Here is a 19,631-nt window from a genome sequence, read left to right on the forward strand (position 1 = left end):
AAAGACTTGAATGTAAAATCTGAACTGTAAAACTCATAGAGGAAAACATATGAAGAACACTCTTTGAAATATTGCAACAATATCTTTATTGATCTGTCTCCTAGAGTAATGAAAATAAAAACAAAAATAAACAAATAGGATCTAATTAAACTCAACATTTTTATTTGCACAGCACAGGAAACCAAAAACAAAATGAAAAGACAATCCACAGAATGGGAGAAAATATTCTCAAACAAGGTGATCAACAGGGATTTGTCTCTGAAATCTACAAACAGCTCAAACAGCTCAGTATCAAAATAATAAACAACCCAATCAAAAAACGGGCAGAAGACCTAAATAGACATTTCTCCAAAATATAAAGGGCCAAAGGCACCTGAAATGATGCTCAACATTGCTAATTTTTAGAGAAATGCAAATCAAAACTATAATGAAATATCACCTCACACCACCTAGAATGGCCATCATCAAAAAGTCTACAGATACTGAATGCAGGAGAGGGAGCGGAGAAAGGGGAACCCTCCTACACTGATTGTGGGAATGTAAATTAGTACAACTGCTATGGAGAACAGTATGGAGGTTCTTTAAAAGAGAGCTACCATACAATTCAGCAATCCCACTTCTGGGCATATATCCAGAGAAAATGATGGTTTGGAAGGATACATGTACTTCTGTATTCATTGAAGCGCTGTTTACAATAGTCAAGACAGGGCTTCCCTGGTTGTCCAGTGGTTAAGAATCCACGTGGCAATGCAGGAGACATGGGTTTGATCCCTGGTCTGGGAAGGTCCCACATGCTGGGAGGCAACTAAGCCAGTGCACCACAGTTACTGAAGCTTGTGCTCCTGTGAGCCCATGCTCTACAACAAGAGAAGCCACCATAATAAGACCATGCACCACAACTAGAGAAGGCCCAAACACAGCAAAGAAGACCCAGCACAGTAAAAAACAAGCAAACAAAACACAATAGTCAACACATAGAAGCAACCTAAGTGTCCATTGATAGATGAATGGATAAAGAAGACGTAGTACATATGTATATACGTCATATACAATAAAATACTACTCAGCCATTAAAAAGAACAAAATAATGCCATTTGCAGCAACATATGGATGGACATGGAGATCATCATACTAAGTGAAGTAAGTCAGACAAAGACAAATATCATGTGATATTGCAGACTGATGATTCACAGACTTGGAAAACAAGCTTATGGTTCCCAAAGGAAAAGGAGGCAGAGAAGAGATAAACTGGGAGTTTGGGACTGACATTTCTATATTTAAAATAGATAATCAACAAGAACCTACTGTAGAGCACAGGGAACTCTGCTCAATATTCTGTAATAACCTAAATGGGGGAAGAATTTGAAAAAGAACACATGCATAACTCAATTACTTTGCTGTACACCTGAAACTAAGACAATATTGTTAATCAACTATACTCCAACAAAAAATTAAAAATAAAAGTAACAAATAAAATCCACATGTTGCAATTGTCTGATATATTTTCAGTCTGTTTTAATCTTGTTTTACTTTTACATCTTTTTTCCCTTCAACTTGCTTGTTGAGGAAATTAGATTGTCATATAGTTTCCTGTGGTCTGAATGGGTAAAGAAGATATAGTACATATATACAATAAAATACTACTCAGTCATTAAAAAGAATGAAATAATGCCATTTGCAGCAACATGGATGGATCTGGAGATCATCATACTAAGTGAAGTAAGTCAGGCAAAGATAAATATCATATGGTATTGCAGACTTATGATTCACAGAAATAAATCATAACAGAAATAAACAGAATAATAAACAGAATATTTATATCCAACAGAAATAAAATGAGATTCACAAATGTAACTTGTAATTTTCCAGAAGCCACAATAAGAAATATAAAAAGAGGTAAAATATTTTAAAATAAAAGATTTTATTTCATCTAATAGATCCAAAATATTATCATTTCAACATGTAATCAATATTAAATTATTAATTATTTTACATTCTTACTTGGGACACAAATTCAGTGTTGTATTTTAGACTTACGTCATTTCTTAATTTGCACTTTATTGCTCAAGTGTCACGTGTGACTTATAGCAACAGCACTGGACATCACAGGTCTGGCTTTTGCAGAATGTATTCCTGTGACGTAGGTTACTGTCTTTCTCCAGTCTCTGTATTTCCTGTCAGTTGGTTGTCCCTTTAAATCTTAGGTGTTTTATTTAGTCTCTTGGCAAGATTACCTCATAGCTGGCATGTTATTCCATGAGGAGGCACATATGTCTCACTGTCACTCCTTTTGTGAGGCTGATAGTTATTGAAGCTTAATGTTTACATTGACTAATTCCTTTGGGGGTCATTCATTGTATTAATTCATTCAGTCACTATTTTGCATCTCTTAGAAATATGTCTATAGAGGGAAACTGCCTATCATAAACTATTTGGGTATCTGGATATATAGTTCATATAAGAAAAACAGAATAAGTGCTTCATTCTTTTTTATTTACTAGTTTTCAAAATAATGAGTTGATTTTCTAATATCCTCCAACTTAGATCAATATTAAGTTGATTATCTGTTCTAGTTATCCTATTGTTGCATTGAAAAGGTCAGTCTTGAGCTTTAAAAAATGTTCTCTGTTTCTGTGGGTCAGGAATTCCGGAAGGACTTAGGCTGTGTGCTCTTGGCTTAGGGTCTCAGATGGAGGCTGGAGCAAATCGGTGAGGGGCTGGAGCAGCTGAGGATGACTGGGCATTTCTTGCTTTTCTGTATCAAAGGCCTTTTCATGTGGTCCCTCTGCATGCACTAGGTTGGCAGCTTTCATGTGTCAGCCTTAAGGCAGACTGCCTACATGGTGGCTGAAGCTTCTGGAGTATTTTAGTGAGTGAGGTAACGGCTGCATTGCCTTTTAAGACCTATCCTTGGAAGTCACACACCATCACTTCCACCATCCCCTCCCTTATAAGAGTGATGATTAGTGTTCTGGTTGTGAATTATTTATCTGTTGCATAATGATATTACCACAGGTTTACCAGCTGAAAACAGCATGCCTCTATTAGCTCACAATTTTTTGTGAGTGAGAAAAAAAAATGGACATGGTTTAGCCAGGTCCCCAGCTTCGTGGTCTCTCATGCTGTATTCAAGGAACTGGTCAGGGTTTCAGTCTTACAGGAGGTTCAACTGAGGAAGGATCCACTTTCAAGTTCCTATGCCTGTTGACAGCTGTCCATTTTCATTGACGAACTGAGGGTTTCAGTTTCTGTTTTTTTCCCCAGTTAGGACAATTTTTTAATCAAAATTATTTATTCATGTAGAAAAATTCTTTACACAATATTTTTTGCATGTGAGTTATTCAGTGAGAACCTTTTGTCATGTAAATTCTGCAAAATCAGTTGTTAAATAAACAAATGGTGAAGTTCGAAGTATGAGTTGCTCAGTTGTGGTTATGTCTGTCTCTTTTGTGACCCCATGTGTTGTAACCTGCTAGGCTTCTCTGTCCACCGGATTCCCCAGGCAAGAACACTGGGGTGGGTTGCCATTCCCTTCTCCAGGGGATCTTCCTGACCCAGGGATTGAACCCAGGTCTCCTGTATTGCAGGCAGATTCTTTACCATCTGAGCCACCAGGGAAGCCTAAATGGTGAAATTAGGTTCAAACAGCAGAAATTTAAGAAGATATTTTACAATTATGAAGTATCCTAGTCATACAAATCATATAATTCTTTGGGGGAAAACAATTTGTTTTGATACCCAGATTAGCACCTTAAGCTGTCTACATTGATATAAAAAGTGGTTGTGCTAATTTTAATTCTCCTTTTCACCTTATATTGTTGCAGAGAGAAAAAAAAAGATATCCAAAGTAGTGAGTTCAATTAATTCAAACTATAAAGAATCATGTTTTTAATGCTGAGGTTTTTTTTTTCTATTGAAGTATAACTGACTTAAAGTATTGTGTTACTTTCAGGTGTACAACATATGATTCAGTATTTTTTACACATTATGAGATAACCACGATAAGCCTACTTAGCATCTATCACCATACAGAGGTATTACCAATATTATTTTCTATATTTGTTATGCTGTACATAACATTCCAATGGCTTTATTTTATAAAATTTAAACTATTTATAACAGGAAGTTTGTACCTCTTAATCCAATTCCCCTTTCTCACCACCCCCACAGCTCTCCCCTCTGGTGCCACCAGTTTGATCTCTAGGATTTCAGTGTTTAATTGGCTATTGGCTGCAAGCTACCCTCATTTCCTGTCCCTTATCCAATATGGCTGCTTGCTTCTTCGAAGTCAGCAGGGAGAGAGACTCTCCTACACCAAGATGGTTTGTATAGTAATCTTATGGAATGAAATCAGCACATGTAATCAGGTCCATCTTTGTTACCTTTGCCATGTTTCATTAGTTGGAAGCCAGCGTAGTTCCCACCCACATTTAAGAGATGGGGATCACACAGGGCATTTTGGCTTTCTGTCGGTTCCCAGTATATGCCATGGTCTGTTCTGTCTCAGGGTATTTGTATAAATTATTCCTCTTTCCCAGATGCCTTTTTCTCCTCCCCAAGTTTACCTAGTTAATTTCGACTCCTCCTGCAGATTTCAACTCTATCCTAGTTGCTTTGTTTCTTGGGAGGGATTTAGGGAAATTTAATGCCAGGCTACTACTGTCATCTTCCCCCAGAGCACTTTTTCTTTTGCATAAACTTTTGGATAGCTTCTAACTTTCTTTTGAGTCTTTTCACTTATGTAGTTTTCCCCTTCTGTCTCCCTTTAAAAGTTTTGTTATGTATATTTTCCAACAAGATCATTCATTCACAGAGATATTGGTTTTTAGTAACCTCCAAAAGTTAAAACAAATCTCCTCCATCTCTAAAGTTGCCTCTCTTCCTTATGTGGTTTATTTGGGGTTTCTCTTTTGTTGTCATACTTGACAAAGATCCGTTTCATTGCTCTTTCAAGGAAATAACTTGTAATTATATTGAACAAGTTGTATTGTTTCATATTTTTTACATTCAGTCAGTTCAGTTCAGTCTCTCAGTCTTGTCTGACTCTTTGCAACCCCATGGACTGCAGCGCACCAGGTTTCCCTGTCCATCACCAACTCCTGGAGCTTGCTCAAACTCACTAATGTTAAAAAACCCACAAAGCTTATTTTTTACATTAGTGCTTTATTAATCACTTGCTTTTATTTTCGAGTTATTTTTTCATTTTCTAGTGTTTTTAGTTAATTTATTTTTAATCATTCTGATTTTTTAATATGTTATTTAAGTTAATACATTATACCCTGAGTATTACTTTGGGTCTATTACTTAAGTTTTAGATAATTTTTTCTCACTTTTAGTTTATTTAAAAGTAGTTTGTAATTTTAGTTTTCATTTCCTATTTAAGAGGAAACACTATATGTGTTTTTGTCATCTAATTTTTTTCCACTGATATCAGAATCAAGATTATGATTTCTGTTTTCAAGAGTTTCTTAGATTTGGGAAATTTCTCTTTGACTGGGCTTATGTTCAATTTTTGTAGCTATTTCACTGGTGTTTGAAAACAAGGTGCATGCTTTTTTTCTGAGGGGAGTTAAATGTATTTTTGATTGTTAATTATATTATGCAAATTCTTTTCATTCTTTCATAAGGTCTGTTTTCTTGATCTATCAATTCCTGATACATTTAATGAGTTTCCCACTGTGTTTATTTGTCAATTTCATTTAGTATTAATATTTTTATTTTATGCTTTCAAAGTTATGTCAGGTAAAATTTCTGACTTCTGTTCTTGTAGCTTCTTATTTTCATCAATATAAAATATTCCTCTTTTTCCAAATTAAAACTTTTTCATCTGGAAATTTATGCATGTGAAATTAATATCACTATATTGGCTTCCTTTTTATTAGCATACCTTGGATATATTTTTTCTTAAAACTTTATTTCAGGTATTTGGGGTCATTTTGTTTCAGCTATGTCTCTTATGAAAAAGCATATGACTGGATTTTTTAAAAACATTAATACATTCATATTATTGGATCCTATCCTGATATTTATGCTTCCAATACACTATTCTTTCTTGTGGATTTTTCTTTTCCATATGAAGCTCAAGAGAAAATCCAAGATGTTCCCAGAGAAAAAAGAGATGTTATTGACAAAAAAAAAATACGAAGCAGAATATCAGAGAAAAATTTTTCCAGCATCAATATAAGATGCTGAAAGACAACAGAACAGTGTCTCTAGTTCTGAGGGAAAATTATTTTTAAACCAGAATTCTGCAGTCAACCAAATGCGACTGCATTTAAATTTAAGAGAAAACAAAAAAGACAGTTTGGAACATGTCATGAATTCTATGACTAGAGAAATGCCACTGCTGCCCACTGCTCAGTGTGGAATGGGGAAAACCACGCTGAAAGGTTTTCCCTGGTCCAGCTATTTTTATTGTGATCTTTTGTATTCTCGCCCAATTGTGTTCCTTGTATTTGTGGGTCCTGAGGTTGGGGCAGGGGTCAGCAAACTGGTCCTCAGGCCAAACCCACCCTGTCACCAGTTCTTATCAATAAAGTTTTATTGGAACATAATCATGTTTATTTGTTCACATACCTGTGGCTGCTTTCACTCTGCAATGGCAGACATGAGAAACTGTTAGAGAGACTACATGACTCACAAAGCATATAATCAGGGCTGGGACTAAGGTGAGGAAAGAGAGGTGCCTTGGGTGCAGTATTAAGGCGGTGCCCTTTTTTAAGACTGAGCCTGCACCTGCATGACCCTGAGCACTAATGTCTTAAGTTTTGCTCACTCACCACTTCTCCAGTCTCACTCCATTCCCAACCCTGCCTATAACATTTACTATGTGGTCCTTAACTGCAATTGTTCTCCTGGCTTAGAGTATCTCTGAAATTGTTTGTTTTCCTGGAAGAGTCATCTCTTGCACATGATATGGACCTGCTTTTCTACTTTCTACTCTCTCCATCAATCTGACCGTACATGCTTCTTATTCAGTGATTCATTACTTTAAAAAATATATTATTTTAGGTATTTGGAGTAGTACAGGAGGGGAGGTAGATCTATTTTACATAGAACTCTAATGGCAATTCAGTTGAAACTACAAAATTGTAATATAAACTGTTATTCTCTCATTCTATTTTTAAAGAAGTTTTCTTTTAGAATATGTTATTGGGAGGTTTATCTCTTCAGATTAAATCTGACAGCACTGCAGAGGTCATGGCATAGAGTTATATATCCTTTCCCCAAAGGTTCATCAATATGTCACTTGAAATTTTACTCATATTGATTTTTTCCTCCTGAGTCCTTTTATATTTATTACATGAGGCGTAGAAATTAATATCTTTATCTCTTACCAGTATGGACTTGTTTATTCAGCCTCTGCTTTGTGCCGACTGCTGTGCTAGGTGCTGCAGCTACAATGGTGATGGGAAAACCAAAGCTGTTTCTGCTTTTATATAGTTTACAGTGTAGTTGGAGAGACAGAAATTGATCAAATACTGAATTGAATACTGAATCTTGGTAAGTTGTGTGAAAGAAAGAAACAAGAGACTGTAATAATGTCTAAAAGATGGTCCTGACCCAGGCTTCTAGTGTTGGGAATGTTTTCCTAAGACAGTGATAACTGAGTTGAAATATGTAGTGGTAGGAATTAACTAGGTCAATTTTGGGAGAAGAAAAAAGTTGAGGAGAAAGAACACTTTCTGTGAATGCCTTGAGGCAGGAGTGAGGATGGTACATTCCAGGAATTGGAAGAAGGCCAAAGTGATCAAAGGTCTGAGAGTCATAACATGAGGGAGACTAATGAAAAATGAGGCTGGAAAAGAAGAGTGTGGTCACATTATATATAGAAGAATTTTGGTCCCAATCATGACAGCAATTGATATCTTTTAACCTGGGAAATGATATGGTCATATTTAGGTTAAATTAAACAATGAGTGTGTCACAAGAATATAAAACTGGATGGAGGCTTTGAGGTGACCAGTTAAGAGGTTGTTATAATGGTCCAGGTGAGAGTTGTTATAGTGGTCCAGGGGGGTGGATTGGACTATGGTGGTAAGACAGAAGATAAAAAGAAACTGATTGACTCAAGGGATATTCAGAACATAACATGAGCAACTCTTTGTGATAATCTGAATATGGGGGATGACTAAGTGGTGGATGACAAGGACAATTCCTAAGCTTCTGGCTTGCTCACTTGAATGAATTTTGTTGTCATTTACTGATAAAAACACCATAGATGAACTAAGCTGTGTGGATAGATCACGTGTTCAATTTGGAACTCTAGACTTCCTGAATCTGGGTGTCTATTTTCTTTCCCCAGGTTAGGGGAGTTTTCAGTTATTATTTCTTCAAAATGTTTTCCTCTTCTTTCTCTCTCTCTTCTCCTTCTGGGACTCCTGTAATCTGAAGTTTAGTCCACTTACTGTTTTTCCATAAGCCCCTTAAGCTATTTTCACTTGTTTCATTAATTTTTCTGTTTTAAATTTCTGCTGTTTGGATTGGGTGAGGTCCTCTTCCCTGTCCTCATGTTCACTGACCCTTTCTTTATTTCATCTAGTCTACTGTTGAATGCTTCTAGTATATTTTTGAGTTGAATTATTGTGTTTCTTTTCACACTGTTCACGGGGTTCTCAAGGCAAGAATACCTCGAGGTTCTCAAGGCAAGGAAACCAAAGTGGTTTGCCAGTCCCTTCTCCAGTTGACCACATTTTGTCACTCTAGCTCCTTGGAAGAAAAGCGATAACCAACGTAGACAGCATATTAAAAGGCAGAGACATCACTTTGCTAACAAAGGTCTGTATAGTCAAAGCTACGGTATTTCCAGTAGTCATGAATGGATGTGAGAGTTTAACCATAAAGAAGGCTGAGTCCTGAAGAACTGATGCTTTTGAATTGTGGTGCTGGAGAAGATTCTTCAGAGTCCCGTGGACAGCAAAGAGATTAAACCAGTCAATCCTAAAGGAAATCAACCCTGAATATGCATTGGAAGGACTGATGCTGAAGCTGAAGCTCCAATATTTTGGCCACCTGATGCAAAGAACTGACTCACTGGAAAAGACCCTGATGCTAGGAAAGATTGAGGACAAGAGGAAAAGGGGACAACAGATGATGAGATGGTTGGATGACATCACTGACTCAATGCACACAAGTTTGAACAAACTCTGGGAGATAGTGAAGAACAGGGAAGCCTATCATGCTGCAGCTCATGGGGTCGCAAAGAGTCAGACATGACTTAGTGACTGAACAACAAACTATGTTTCTTTAGCTCTGTGACTTCTGTTTGATGCTTTCTTTTATTTTTCATTTGCTTGTTGAAGTTCTTACTGTGTTCATCCATTCTTGTGAGTTCAGCAAGCACCTTTATGACAATTTCTTGAACTTTTCATCAGGTAAACTACTTATCTCCATTTCATTAAGGTTTATTTTCTGAGGTTTTATCTTTCATTTGGAACATATCCCTCTGTTTCTTCATTTTGCATGACTCTCTGTATTGGTTTCTATGCATTAGGTGGAGAAGTCACCCCTCCCAGTCTTGAAGGGTTGGCCTTGTGTAGCAGATGAAACTTACCATTCAACCATGCCCTAGCTTTTGGTTCTTTAAAACCTTTTGTGGTTGTTCAAGCAGACTATTTTATTTTCAACAACTCAGTAGTTGAAGGTGTGCCAAGACCAGTCTGTATCCCAAAGAGGATAATCTCAATCAGTGCCTAGATTAAGGCTTATTGGAAGCCAGACCCTCAAGCAGTAACTTTTAAAGAATGCAAATAGATGCAATCTTATGGGACCACCAAGCACAAGCCCCACTGTCCACCAGAGCTAGGTAATCTAGAAATGTCCCCTGGGCAGCAGTCAGAAAAATTGTGGTTCTAGACAAGCAAATAAGCTCCTTTCTGAGAGATACAGGTGAGCTATAGTTAGAGGGACAGCATAAAGATGGTGTCCCCAGCCTATGTTCCCTGAGGGCAGCTCTGTAGCCTCTCAATGCATGCTAAACCTGAAGCCTTACCCTAAAGCCAAAGCTCCAAGACAAGCAAAGAAAGCAATCCACCCTCAGATCCAGGTGGTCAAGGAGTGTTCCCTGGGTTGCACCCCAAAACTGGGTCACCAGGTATAAAGACTAGGGCACCATATGTTTGTAGAAGATGGCTCCCACTGACTGAAGTGAGGCAGAGGGGGAGTGCAAAGATGGCACCTGCCAGAAAAAGAAAAGAAATAAAAGAAGAAAATGAAAAGGAATAAAAAGAAAACAAGATGGTGACTGCCAGGTTTAGCAGGGCATAGGGAGAGCAGGAAGAGGGCACCCAATAGCCCCCATCCCCAGAGAGTGCCCAGCAGGCCCCCATTCCTCAGACCAACACTTTAAACTTAGCAAATGAGTCTCCTTCACATAAAATCTGGGCGCTTCTCAAAGAGCTGCTTCTGTGCTGAGTGCTGGGGTGGGTGAGCCTCTCTCTCTGTGGGAGCCCATTTGGAGCTGTTTCTCACTGCCACAGCCTCAAGGGTCTTGTGGGTATGCGCCCCACTGATTTCAAAGCTAGATGTTTTGGGGCCTCATATCTCAGATGCTGTCTTAAAAGTTAAAGTCCCTTATGTATGATTAAACCCTTCATTTATCAGGTAGAATCTCTGTGTTTTGAGTTCCCTCTTGACTGTGGGTCACTGTCCCAGGGGTGGGGTTTACAGTGAGATTATATCTCAGCCTCTCCTACATACTTCAATGTGATTTCCTTTTTGTCTGTCCAATGTGAAGGGGTTTCTCTACCAGTTTTCAGCTTTTTTCTAGAGGAAGTTGTTTCATATACAGTTAAAGATTGAATGTGTCCATGGGAGAAGGTTGGTTCAGGATCTTCTTACATTACCATCTTGAAAAACACTTCCATGTGTTCAGTTTGGGGTTATGCGAGTGAGAAGTGTCTCTCTGAGACATGTGATCAAATATTTCACACAGCTGTCTTGGTCCAGAGCTCAAAAGAAAGGTCCAAAATAGATGTGCATTTAAGATATCTGGTATTTAAGCTTCGGGTGTGTTTGAGATTGCCTAAGGAAGTTGATTGGAGCTTCCCAGATGGTGCTAGTGGTAAAGAACCCACATGCCAATGCAGGACACACAAGAGATGAGGGTTTGATCCTTGGGTCAAGAAGATCTCCTGAAGGAAGGCATGGAAACCCATTCCAGTATTGTTGCTTGGAGAATCCCCATTGACAGAGGAACCTGGCGGGCTATAATCCACAGAGTCAGGCACAACTGAAGCCACTTAGCAGACACACATGGATAAGGAAGTTGACTGGAGAGCCTATAACTGAACTTTGAGGAACTAAGAGCTAGCATGAAAGAGGATGAGCCAAAAAAAGAAAAAAAAGAGGATGAAGAAGTAGCAGTCACAAGTGCAAAGAGAAAACCAGAAGAGCATGTCATCATGGAAGCCAAAGGATAAGAGTGCCTACAGAAGAAGTGTCTTCAGTGTGGCTACTGAATGAAGATGAGGACCAAAATAGTGATCAAATCTAGTGACAATAAAATTATTAATGTTAGTGATCTTTACCAAAATAGTTTCATATTTTGGTAAGAGAAGAATTCACACGGGAATATGTTGAGAAATTGGTGGAAAAAAAATGGAAATTGGTGGGAAGTTGGAGGTAAGGAAATGATGTCAGCAAATGTAAGCAATCTCTTTGATGAGTTTGGTGGTGAAGGGGAATCTTTTTGGAGAAGTGAATTAAAAACAGTTTATTTTTCCTCTCTTCTCTCTCTTTTTTTTTTTCTTTTCCTGCCTTTATTCTTTATTTTTAGTGCAAGAAAATGGAGTCTGTTTAAAAGGGATAGAAGAATGCAGCAGTTAAAAATTCTGGAGAAAATAGAATTAATAAGGTCCCTAAGAACAGATGGCAGAGTGTGGGATCCAGAATACAATGAACCTTGGAGGCCTTGAGACATCTTTAACCTCTCAGTCTCATGTCTTCTCAATGCTTAGAACTCTTATGTCTTTGCTTTTGTTGATTGTTTTTGGCTCAGTGAATGATAATGAAACGGAGCAGGACCATTTAGGTCATTTTCTCTTGACATCATTATTCTTATGTACACAGCCATTTTCCTTCTAAAATACATTTGTGGCATGTGCTTTTTAGAGGGTGAGGTCCTTCACATCAAGGACTCTTTGCCAATGTTGTTTTAAATCCCTCTCAGTTCTCTTTGGCTTCCCTGGTGGCTCAGAGGGTAAAGCATCTGCCTGCAGTGCAGGAGACCTGGGTTCGATCCCTGGGTCAGGAAGATCCCCTGGAGAAGGAAATGGCAACCCACTCCAGTACTCTTACCTGGAAAATCCCATGGACAGAGAAGCCTGGTAGACTACAGTCCATGGGATCACAAAGAGTCGGACACGACTGAGCGACTTCACTTTCTCACTTTCACAGTTCTCTTTGGGAGAAGGCAATGGCACCCTGCCCCAGTACTCTTGCCTGGAAAATCCCATGGATGGAGGAGCCTGGTGGGCTACAGTCCATGGGGTCGCGCAAGTCAGACACGACTGAAGCAACTTAGCAGCAGTAGCAGCAGCAGCAGCAACAGTTCTCTTTGAGGGCTTCAATGTTTTGCCTAAAGTCTGGTTCAAATCACAGATAAATGGTGAAGACAAGCTACAGATAGTTTTCACTTTTCATCATTGGTGCTGGGTCACCTGGCACTCCCCATACTCATGTCTCTCTGCTATCCTGCAGGCAGTGGTTTCTGCAAATGTCCAAGTGGTGTGATACCATCAGCATATGAGTAGTTGGAGAAATACACATGACAGCCAAGAGTTCATCTTATCTCAAGATGATAAAAAGACTTGGTTTTCAGGTTATATTACATCTCAAGATGATCTCACCTGTAGCTGAAGGTTGGTATTTCATCAATTATCACCCAGCAAGAAATATAAAAGCCCATTCCACATGAACCAGATAAGCCATTCTAGAATTAAGTAGATAGAAAATTAAAAAATAAACAAATGGAATCTAATGAAACTTACAAGCTTTTACACAGCAACGGAAACCATAATAAATGAAAAGACAACCTATGGAATAGGAGAAAATATTTACAAATGATGTGACAGACAAGGACTTAGTCTCCAAAATATACAAACAGCTCAGACAACTCAACAACAGAAAATCAAACACCCTAACTGAAAGATGGGTAGAAGGCCTTAATAGATATTTCTCCAAAGTCTACACAGATGGCCAGTAGGCACATGAAAAGATGCTCAACATCACTAATTATTAGAGAAGCACAAATCAAAACTACAATGAGGTACCACCTCACACCGATCAGAATAGCCATCATTAAGAAGTCTACAAATAACAAATACTGGAGAGGGTGTGGAGAAAAGAGAATGCTTCTGCACTGTTGGTGGGAATATAAGTTGGTACAGCCACTCTGGAGAACAGTGTGGAGGTTCCTCAGAAAATTACAAATAGAATTATCGTATGATCCAGCAATCCCACTCCTGGGCATATACCGAGATAAAACTATAATTCAAAAAGGTACATTCACCCTTATGTTCACTGTGGCAGTCTTCATAGGAACCAAGACATGGAACAACCTAAATGTCCTCTGACAGAGGAATGCGTGAAGGAGATGTGATATATACAGACAATGGACTACTACTCAGACAGAGAAAGGATGAAATGATGCCATCTGCAGCAACATGGATACAACCAGGGATTATCATGCTAAGTGAAGCAAGTTAGAGAGAGAAAGACAAACACCACTTGAGACCACTTACGTGTGGAATCTAAACTATGACACAAATGAACCTATCTACAAAACAGAAACAGACTCTCAGACACAGAGGACAGACTTGCGGTTGCCAAAGAGAAGGGAGTGGGGCAGGGGAGCACTGGGAGTTTGAGACCAACAGTTGTAAACTATTATACATAGGATGGATAAACAGCAAGGCTCTTTGGTATAGCACAGGGAAATTTTTTTGATACCCTGTGATAAACCATAAAGAAAAAGAATATAAAAAAAGAATGTGGATAGGTGTATAACTGAGTCACTTTGCTGTACAGCAGGGATTAGCACAACATTTTAAATCAACTATACTTCAGTCAAAAAATAAAAAAAAATTAGAAGTAGAAAAATTTAGCATTTACAAAAAGATGTCACTCTTTTATTTATTTATTTATTTTGCCTCTTACTAAATGATATTATTACCCATTCCAGTATTCTTGCCTAGAGAATTCCGTGGACAGAGGAGCCTGGCAGACTATATACAGTCCACAGAGTCTCAGAGAGTTGGACATAACTGAAGTGACTTATGTTGCATGCACACAAGTGATATTATTCATCTCAACAAGGTCGAAAACTAGGGAAAAACAATGTGGGATAAAAGAAAAGATACATTAACCCAGTAATTCAATTACACTTCTTATAATCAATTTTTATAGGTAAGTCTCAGAATAACATTTCTTCAGCAGGCTTAGAAATTAATAATCCAAATTAAATGGGAGAGTCAGTGTTCGTTAAGAAGAATAAAAATGAAATGACTTCCATGTAATAGTTAGCATGAGGAAGAAGCTGGGGGGCTTCCCTGGTGGTCCAGTGGCTAAGACTCCACGTTCCCAATGCAGGGGGCCTGGGTTTAATCCCTGGTCAGGGAGCAAGATCACGCATGCTACAGGAGAAATCAAAGATCTGGTGTGCTGCAACTAAGGCCTGGCCCAGCCAAATAAATAAACATTAAAAAAAGAAGAATCTGGAATCCATTCATAACATAATCTGAATTCCATTCATGGAATAAGGGAATTCTTTTCTATAAGAGCAATTAAAAACAATCAGAAATAATAGAAAAACAAAAAACTTTACAAGTCAGAATCCAAATATGCACTATAAAATGCGTAAAGCTTTTCGAAAATTGGAGGGAAGGAAGAAGAAAGAAGAATCCATTTGCCCTTGACTCTAGAACATTCTTCTTTGGGTGGTACAGGTGTTATGATGCTGGTACTATTAGAAAGAAAGGCACTACGATTGTGACTGAGCTTCTTTTCTACAAAAGGTCACTGACCCTGAAGGGCCATCTCTGGAAATTCCGATACCTACTCCTTCCCTTGTTACTCCTGACTTAGAGGTTGCCAACCATGGGGAATCACCATCCATTACTGGTTTCCCTGAACTCTGCCCACATTTTTGTAAAAGATTACTTCATTAAACTCTCTCTGATCACCTCTTTTTAGAGTTTCTGCTTAAACCCTGACATCAAGAGAAAGAGAGTTAGACAATACTTCAAATTCCATTTAGGTTCCACCCAGAGATGAGTGGGAGGCCCATGAGGTGAGTGTGAGATGAAACGAGAGACACAAATCTCCCCTTCCTTCTGTCAAGTTCAGTCCCATGTCCAAAGCCTCTCACACTGTGCTCATCTTATGCCACATACGATTCTAGTGTTTGACTGTTAATTTGTTTTGGGGCCAAATGGCCCCTATACACAAACATACTACCTCGGGTTTAGGTGAATAAACTAGATCAATTCCCATAGTCAGTATTAACTCACTTAGAATGACTGTACAAGTTACAGAAAAGCTCCTTTTCTGCATCCTGGTGAAACGAACAGGCTCACTGGAGGGAGTACTCTCCCACTCACCCCTCTGGAGACCTTGTGAGGGCAAGGGACAGCCTCCGCCCCACATTCGGTGGCCCTGCTTATCCATCTGCCAGAGGAAAGACTGGTTATGTTGGACCTACTGAGACACCATTCAGTCTAGAGCTCTACAGCCTGTTAAAATAAAATACTGAACTTTAAATAGCCTCCAAACCACAGTATAATCAACCAAATCAACCTGGGCTTCTCATGTGGGTCATGAGAAGAGACTTAGATGTTTCCACATGATACCAACACATCTTAACAAAAGCCCAAATATAGGCATGAAGCTTATTCACTAACGGTTAAATCTGTTTTTCATAGACACACCTCTCCCGATGTTCAAGACAGCCCAGTGGTAAGAAGCATTGCCTCCCCTCCCCCTCCCTCCCCCACTCAATCCACTTCCATTTTGGCTTCCTTTCTCTCACTTGCCCAGTGCCAGGACCCTTCCATGTCTGCCCAGAGGCAGCTACTGTGTTTGTCCACACTGTGCTTCCAAATGCCCCTGTGAACTGTGATTTAGCTGTGAAATAGCTTCACAGCTATTTGACTTCAAATCTCCCCATTTGGGGTTCTTCCCAACCCAGGGATCGAACGCAGGTCTCCCGCATTGCAGGCGGATTCTTTACCAGGTGAGCCACAAGGAAAGCCCAAGAATACTGGAGTGGGTTGCCTTTGAGGTAGTGATTATTTTAGAACAGAGAGATGAGATGCTTTGTCCTAAATAACACATCCAGTATAAGGTTTGAACCTGGAATCACCTCATGCTAGCTCCCCAGTGCCACAGTGGACCAATCAACCAATGATAAGAAGGTTCACTGAACTTTAATAAAAAATAAAATGATGTTATGAGAAACCAAACGTGCTATGAAAATCACTTTCTGGTGGATAACTGCATAACAGAACACTTGTGGTACTGGAAAAGAAAAATTTAAAGTATTGCAAATAGTACCTGTTGAGAAAATTGGAAACACAGCACTCATGATTTTATCTGAGTTGAAAGTACACAAAGTACACACAAAAATTCAGCAGTGCCTTTGGTTTGATTGTATTCCTTTCATGATCTGTCACTTCCTTCAGGCAAATATTAACAAAAATCTCCTACAGCATCTCCTTAAAAAGTGGTTTACCCAGTAGATTCTTGAAATTCTATGTAAGATCACTGGAGGCTAATCAACTGTTTGCTTGACTTATTAAACTCTTAATTCTCCCTGCTAGGCACAGTTCTGATGTTTATAAATCTTAATTTGTTCAGTCTTCACCAAATATAGGCTGGCCTCATGTACTTGGAATTGTATGCAAAGTTGCTTCAGTTGCGTCTGACTCTTTGTGACCCTATAGACGGTAACAACCTGCCAGGCTCCTCTGTCCATGGGATTCTCTAGACCTGAGTTGGGTTGCCATGCCCTCCACCAGGGGACCTAACCAACCCAAGGATCGAAGTTATCTCTTACGTCATCTGCATTGGCAGGCAGATTCTTTACCACTAGTGCCACCTGGGAAGCCCTTGGAAACAGGATGTCTTAAACTGAATGGGCCTCTGATTCTGTACATTTTATGCTATTCTTTTATTTTGATTTCTCTTTTCTCTTAAAAAGTTCCTTAAATTTGCTACTTAATTCTTCCTTTTTTTTTTTTTTTGATTCTTCTCAAATCCTTGTTCACTTCCTCAAAAATAAAATTAGAGCCATTCCCCAAGGGTTCTTGCCTGATTCTTTGTCTGTAATTCAATTTTAAATAAGCAGTCTCTTGTGTAAATTCTCATATCCTGACTCCCTAGAACAAGCTACTCTCTCTTCTCTGTCTGTATCATTCTTATTTTGCAAGTCACCCATTGTTTTCTGATACATGTTCATTTATCTTTTTCTAATTGTTTGCTCCATTCTTATAATCCTTTCATTGCTTCTGCCCCTTTGGTTAGCAGGACTATGTAGCCCAACTGCCATATGACCTAGCAATTCCACTCCTAGGTATATATCTGAAAGAACCTCGAAACTGATTTAAGAAGATTACATGCACCCCAATGTTCGCAGCAGCATCACTTACACTTGCCAAGATATGGAAGAAACCTAAGAGTCCACCAACAGATGGATAAAGAACATGTGGAACATATACACAGTAAATACCACCCAGCCAAAAAGCAGAATGCAATTCTGCCATTTGCAGCAACATGGATGGACTTGGAGGGCACTGAACTAAGTGAGATAAGTCAGGCAGAGAAGGACAAATACTGTATGATACCACTTACATGTACAATCTAAAAAAATCTGATACACTAGTGAACAAAACATAAAAGCAGCAGACTCAGAGAACAAACTAGCAGTTACCAGGGGAAAGAGCAGGGGCGCTACACGGGGGTCGGGAGGCGGGACATACAAACTACTGGGTATGAGAGAGACTACAACGATGTGTTGTACAACATGGGGAATGTAGCCAGTATTGTGTAATAAATGTAAAAGGAATGTAACCTTTAAAAATTGTATAAAAATAAAAAATAAAGAAGCTCTTAAAAAAGACTGAGTAGCCCATTTCTGCTTCTCATTTTCTAAGTGAGATCAGTTTAAATATGATCAAAATTAAAGAAAAGTACTGATTTTAAGCCCAGTCCCCTTTTCCTTTTTCTTCTACCCCCAGGGTTGGAGACTTGGCTCCTGTTGACTTATGAAACCTTTGTTTCTTTCTGGCTGTTCATGAGTTACGTATTTTAATAATAAAGCAATGATCTACTAAGTTATAATGTTTTTCAGAGTTCTGTGAGTCCCTTGAGCAAGTTAACTGAATTTGAGGAGGAGGAGGAGAAGAAAAAGGTTGGGAACTTCTACAGTCAGCCAGTCAGCAATACAAGTAATAACCTGGGCTTATAACTGGCATCTGAGGTAGGTCAGTGTGGCAGTCTTACAGGATTGAACCCTCAGCCTATGGAATATGATGCTATCTCTGGGTAAACTGCCAGAATTGAGTTGAATTCTTGGGTACATGCTGGTGTCTGGGAATTGTTTGCTGGCACTAGGGATCATGCCCTGCCATCTGGTACACATGTTGGAACTGGGTCCAGGACCCCATTTTAAACACTTAAATGTGAGAGCCTAGAACTATAAAATTCGTAGAAGAAAATGCAGGCACACATCTTTGTGGATCTGGATTAGGCAATGCTTTCTTATATGAGAACAAAAGCGCAAGAAAAAATACAAAAGAAAAATAGTATATTGGAGTTCATCAAAGATTCAAACTTTTGTATTTCAAAGGACACCATCAAGAAAGTAAAAAGGCAACTCACAGAATGGGAGAAAATATTTGTAAATCAAACATCTGATAAAGGACTTGGATCTAGAATACATAAAGAACTCTTACAAGTTAGTAATAAAAGGCAAATAATCTAATTAAAAATGGACAAAGAATAAACAGATACTTTTCAAAGGAAGATAGACAAAAGACATAGACAAATGAGATAGACAAATGAAGATAGGCACATGAAAAGATGCTTGACATCATTAGCCACCAGAGAAATGCAAATAAAAACCACAGGGAGATAGCACTTCACACCAACTAGGATAGCTATAACCAAAGTGTCAGACAGTAACAAGTGTTAGCAAGGATGGATAGAAATTGGAACCCTCATAACCTGCTGGTGGGAAAATGATGCAATCACTTTGGAAAACAGTCTGGCAGATCCTCAAATGGTTAATTTGAGGATCTTATGATTCAGGAAGTCTAATCTTAGATATACATCTAAGAAAAATGAAAACATATGTTCACACAAAAACTTGTACATGGATGTTCACAGAAGCATTGCAAAAGTGAAAAGAGCTCAAGTATTCATCAACTGATAAGTTGATACGTAAAATGTGGTATATCCATATAGCAGAATATTACTTGGCAATAAAATACTACTTGGCAAAAAAATAAAAATACATGCTACAACAAAAAGACATTATGCTAAATGAACAAAGCCAGTCAGAAGGACTGCATTATTGTATGATTCCACTAATACGAAGTATCCAAAATAAGGAAAATTGTGGACGAGTGAGGTAG

This window comes from Capricornis sumatraensis, chromosome 5 (assembly GCF_032405125.1).
Source record: "Capricornis sumatraensis isolate serow.1 chromosome 5, serow.2, whole genome shotgun sequence".
NCBI classification, from domain to species: domain Eukaryota; kingdom Metazoa; phylum Chordata; class Mammalia; order Artiodactyla; family Bovidae; genus Capricornis; species Capricornis sumatraensis.